A 5,478-nucleotide genomic window follows, 5' to 3' on the forward strand; every position below is an offset into this window, starting at 1 on the left:
CACCACCACTCCACCACCACTACAACACTCACATCCACCACCATCATCCATCATCCACCTTAGAGTGTGTGTAGTAGTCTCGGGACCCAAGATTGATCGTAAGAGTTCTTGTCAATCAAAGGCCATGTTTGGCTAAGTCTCTTACATCACTTGGTGAAGACAAGCATTTAATGTAATACTTTTGATTTTTAATCTTTTCCCACTTTTTATTTGGTTTTGTATTAATGACTTTAATAACTAGTTCTTATGTTGAAGGTGAAACTTCTTTATCATTTGTCCGTGGTGTCTTGGCATTACTTTACTGTCTATATAAATTAAAAGATCTTCACCATTCATATCTCTACGGTCTATATAGAGATATGTTGGCTACCTGGTCGGGGGTTAAGAGAATGGTTTGGTAAGGTTCTTGCCTTATTCAGTGTATAGATCCGGCAAGGACCTGGGTCAAGCTTACTAGGACCTCCTTCAATACCCACTGGTATTGGATGGCGGGGTGCGAATGGCTTGATCCCCTCATATGTAAACTACTATTAATACATTAAACCGGCTACTTGGGATTGTATCCATGCTGACTCAAACCACTTAGCCGAGGGTAACGTCACCTTCAAAAGAGGGGCCTACCACTTTACACGTTAATAACTTAATTAATTATCTTTCAATATTCCGACCCTTTGGGATTGTATCCTTGCTGACTCAAACCACTGGGTTGAGGGTAACGTCACCTTCAAAAGAGGGGCCTACTACTATAACTAAGATAATCTCTTAAAAAGTGCAAAAGTGCGGAAACATCAAAGGCTACAATAAAGGCGAGTCGGATCTAAGTGATTCATCTTGTCTATCTGTTTTTATTTTCAGCATTTTAGTTTTTATTTTTCATGTTTAAAACCTTTTCTAAAAAATTCGATTTGATTAGACGTTGAGGATAAACCGGTACTAAAAGCTCTTGTGTCCTTAGACGACCTCGATATCTTACCAACGCTATACTACGCTCACAATGGGTGTACTTGCCCATGTGTGTGTTTAGTGTTAGTAGAATATCGTGTTTTATAAATTTAAAACTTGACTAATGTGTAAAATGGGCTTAGAATATTAATAAAAACATAACAAACCTTACACACACCAAGTTTTTGGCGCCGTTGCCAGGGACACACGGATTTTAAGAAAGTTAGGAATCAACGGCCTAATCGTTTTTCTTGTTTTTCTATTTTTTAGGATTTTTCTAGATTTTCCAGCTTCTACAGACTTCAGCACGGGGCCGTGCCTGGTCGGACACGGGCCGTGCCCAGCATCCTTACTGGCAGTTTTTGTTTTCTGAGTTACAGAAGGGTGACCACGGGGCCGTGGTGGTGCAGCACTGGGCCGTGTTGAACCCTCCAATAACTGGGATACAGAAAACAATCACTGTAACCACGACCTCGAGCCATGGTCAGCGACCACGGGGCCGTGGTGAGACTTCTGACCAACAATCTTTTTTGTTTTTATCGCAGGACTTGGAACCCAGTCACATCACCTGAACTTCCTACGCAGTGCATGAGCTCCAGTTCCAATAAAGACATAAAAGAACCTCTAGACGAACCCGGACGCTTTCTAAGAAAAAGACTTAAAGCTAAAATCCAAGAGAAAGTTTCGGGGGACCTACTTCCAATGGCGGATCAGCGTACCCTAATGGATTACCTACGACCCATAGTAGGTAATCTCGGCGCCGCTATCAATGCATCGAATGTCGATGCCAACAACTTCGAACTCCGCCGCATTTGATTCAAATGTTCCAAAACTCCGCAACTTTCCATGGGCTTGCGGACGAAGATCCCCATTTACATATTACCAACTTTTTGGAAATATGTGATACTTTTCGGATCAACGGGGCATCAAACGATGCCATCCGCCTCCGAATGTTCCCGTTTTCACTAAAAGACCGAGCTAAGGCTTGGCTTAACACCCTCCCAAGTGGTTCGGTAAACACTTGGGATGAACTAGCCCAAAAATTTCTATATAAGTATTTCCCTCCTTTTAAAACGGCTAAATTAATGACTGAAATTAATACATACTCACAAGAGGACGAGGAATCCTTATATGAAACTTGGGAAAGGTTCAAGAAGCTATTAAGGAAGTGCCCTCATCATGGTCTTGCAGTATGGCAACAAGTATCCACTTTCTATAATGGGCTGTTGCCACATACAAGACAAACGCTCGACTCTAGCTCCGGGGGACTTCTAGGTAATCGTCGCCCAAATGAAATTTATAATCAAATTGAGGAAATTGCCCAAAACAATTTTCAATGGCACACTCCCCGAGGCATAAAATCTATTGCCCCGGGCGCGCATAAGGTAGACGAAAGCACTTCTTTACAAGCCCAAATCGAGGCCCTCTCTTCGAAAATCAAAAAGTTAGAAATAGCAAAAACGGCCTCGGTTATTGCTTGCGAAGGGTGTGGTGGGCCACATGAAATATGGAGTTGTATGAAAGAAATGGATAACGAAACGGAAATGGTAAACTACATTGATAATAGACCTAGGCCATCGGGTCGCCCAACGGGTACCTACAACCAAGGATGGTGTAACCACCCTAACCTTGGTTGGAGACAACCCGACAATAGTAGTAATCAACAAAACCAAAACCAACGTACAAACTTTCAACAACCAAGAAATGAGTCACAAAATTTCTCTCAACAATAACAAGGGGGACGAGAAAGGCTTGAAGATACTATCTCACGCCTCATCTCCGACACCGAAAAGAAAACTCGGATCGATTCTAACAAATGGAATCGAGCTTTAGAAATCAACAAGCTAGTATTCAAAACATTGAGAAACAACTAAATCAACTAGCTCAAAATTTATCCGAGAGACCACAAGGCGCGTTACCCAGCAATACCGAGACCAACCCAAAGGCGCAAGTGCATCTCATAACATTGAGAAACTGTACCATAGGTCCCGAGGAGGCTCCACTACCTCCATCCGACAAAAGTCCACCCATTCAAAACACGACCTCGCCAACACCCCAAAAAGAAACAACTCCTCCGCCAAATCATGGACCTACCAAGAACCCCCCGGTGCCCTACCCCGGTCGGTTTCTTCGCCAAAAGACCGATGAGCAATTCACAAAATTCGTAAACTTACTTAAACAATTGCACATCAATCTTCCATTTGTGGAAGTTCTCACTCAAAAGGCTAAATATTCAAAATTTATGAGAGACTTTCTCACTCACAAAAGGAAAATTGAAACATTGCAATTAGTCAATTTAAGTGAAGAATGCTCCGTCGTACTACTCAACAAACTCCCACAAAAGAAAATCGACCCCGGAAGTTTCACCATCCCTTGTTCCATTGGGGGATCACCTATACGCAATGCACTAGCCGATCTTGGGGCTAGCATCAATCTCATGCCCGCATCAATGTTTGACCGACTCGGACTAGGTAAAACAAGCCCCACAAAGATGAGCGTACAACTCGCTGATAGGTCTATCAAATACCCACAAGGTGTCGCCGAAAATCTATTGGTAAAAGTCGGAGACTTCATCTTCCCGGCCGACTTTGTCATACTTGATATGGAGGAAGACACCGAAGTACCACTCATTCTAGGAAGACCATTCCTAGCCACCGCTCACGCAATGGTAGATATGAGTGGTGGGAAGTTAACACTAAGGGTAGGAGACAAAGAGATGGAGTTCGGGGTTGGGAAAAGAGTAGAAGACGATGACCCGGTCAACTACATGGATGTCATAGACTCAAGTTTGGATGATGCTTTCCGACGATGCAACATGGGATGCAAAACTTCCTACTTGGGTAACATATGACTGACTCTGGGTCTAGCCAAGGACCCTTATAAACGTGGCACCACAGAGGCATTCCGCGGAACTATCCTTAGTTTTAGTTTAGATTAACTTTTATGTTTTCTAGTTTAGTTTCGCTTTTCAGGAATGAAACACACTTGAAATGGTGGAGGTTACAAAGGGAACCTTGAACCCACACCCCATGCACAAAAACAGAGTCTCCCGACAATTTTTCTTCATTACAGCAAGTTCAGCACGGGGCCGTGCTCAGCCCAACACGCCCCCGTGCCCGAGGTTCTGCAGAAAATGCCTAGAGGACAATGTGTAATTTAAATGTGGGGGGGGGGGGATGCTAAAATCTTGAATTTTGCAAGTCCTAATAATAAGCCTTACACAAAACTCTATTGGAACCGCTAATCACCCCAAATTTTTTCAAAAACTTTTCATTTTTTTACTTGTCTTGGTTTAAATTAGGAATGGATTGGTTGGTAGCCAATCATGCCAGTATTTTATGTGATTAAAAGTCTGTACAAGTAAGTACACCAAAGGGTGAAAAGATCACAATTAAAGGACACAAGCCAACCAGGTCAACAAAATTCATCTCTGTGATGAAAGTTGCAAGTTATGCAAGGAAAGGAGGAATAGTGTATATGATTTCAGTAGTCATTAACGCTAAAGGAAAAGAATTAAAAGATATTCCCGTAGTATCTGAATTCTCAGATGTTTTTTCCAGAAGAGTTTGATGTGTGTAAAATGCAACATATAAATTACATCAAATGAGGCATAAAACTAACCCTTTTTTAGTACTAATGTTGGAAAAAGTGTGCTTTTGTCTTCCTTTTGTATTTTCAGGACCAAACGAGCTTAAATGAACAAAAGGAACAAATATGCAGCAAAAACTAACATAAATACAAAGAAAAGGAATAAACGTGGCATGCCCGACCCCTCGACAACATCTCCCCAAGCGAAAACAAGAAACAAAAGGCTGACCACGGCCTGTGCCCAGTGGACACGGGGGCGTGGCCAGGTGTCTGCAGAAATGGACAAAGTTGTGGAAGCTTCTATTCCCACCACGGGGGCGTGCCCAACTCAGCACGGGGCGTGGTCAACGCTAAGATTCGCCGAATCTTGCAAATCTTGATAGTACAGATACGCTTCTGCACACGGGGGCATGCCCAGCGAACACGGGGTCGTGTGGAGCCTAGTGAAGACAATTGCAATTAATGAAGAAAGAGAAAGAGGATGGCCACGGGGGCGTGTCCAGCGGATACAGGGCCGTGGCCGGGCTTCGGTACAGGCTATAAATAGGGGTGCTTGGCTCACTTCAAAGGCATCCCTTGGCAAACCACCTCTCTCCCACTTCACCACCACTCCACCACCACTACAACATCGACATCGACCACCATCATCCATCATCCACTTTAGAATGTGTGTAGTAGTCTGGGGTCCAAGATTTATCGTAGTAGTTCTTGTCAATCAAAGGCCATGTTTGGCTAAGTCTCTTACATCACTTGGTGAAGACAAGCATTTAATGTAATACTTTTGATTTTTAATCTTTTTGCACTTTTTATTTGGTTTTGTATTAATAACCTTAATAACTAGTTTCTTATGTTGAAGGTGAAACTTCTTTATCATTTGTCCATGGTGTCCTGGCATTACTTTACTGTCTATATAAAGTAAAAGATTTTCACCATTCCTATCTCTACGGT

The 5,478-nt window shown here is 42.7% G+C and overlaps 1 non-coding gene across 1 annotated transcript; it reads right to left on the reverse strand.

Annotated features, from left to right (window-relative positions):
- Positions 1-2,021: 2,021 nt before the first annotated feature.
- On the reverse strand, positions 2,022-2,128 carry LOC118490903. The gene has a single exon (XR_004890128.1). It is a non-coding gene; the product is annotated as a small nucleolar RNA R71 (small nucleolar RNA).
- Between the last annotated feature and the right edge of the window lie 3,350 nt (positions 2,129-5,478).

The sequence above is a fragment of the Helianthus annuus genome, chromosome 3, assembly GCF_002127325.2.
Source record: "Helianthus annuus cultivar XRQ/B chromosome 3, HanXRQr2.0-SUNRISE, whole genome shotgun sequence".
NCBI classification, from domain to species: domain Eukaryota; kingdom Viridiplantae; phylum Streptophyta; class Magnoliopsida; order Asterales; family Asteraceae; genus Helianthus; species Helianthus annuus.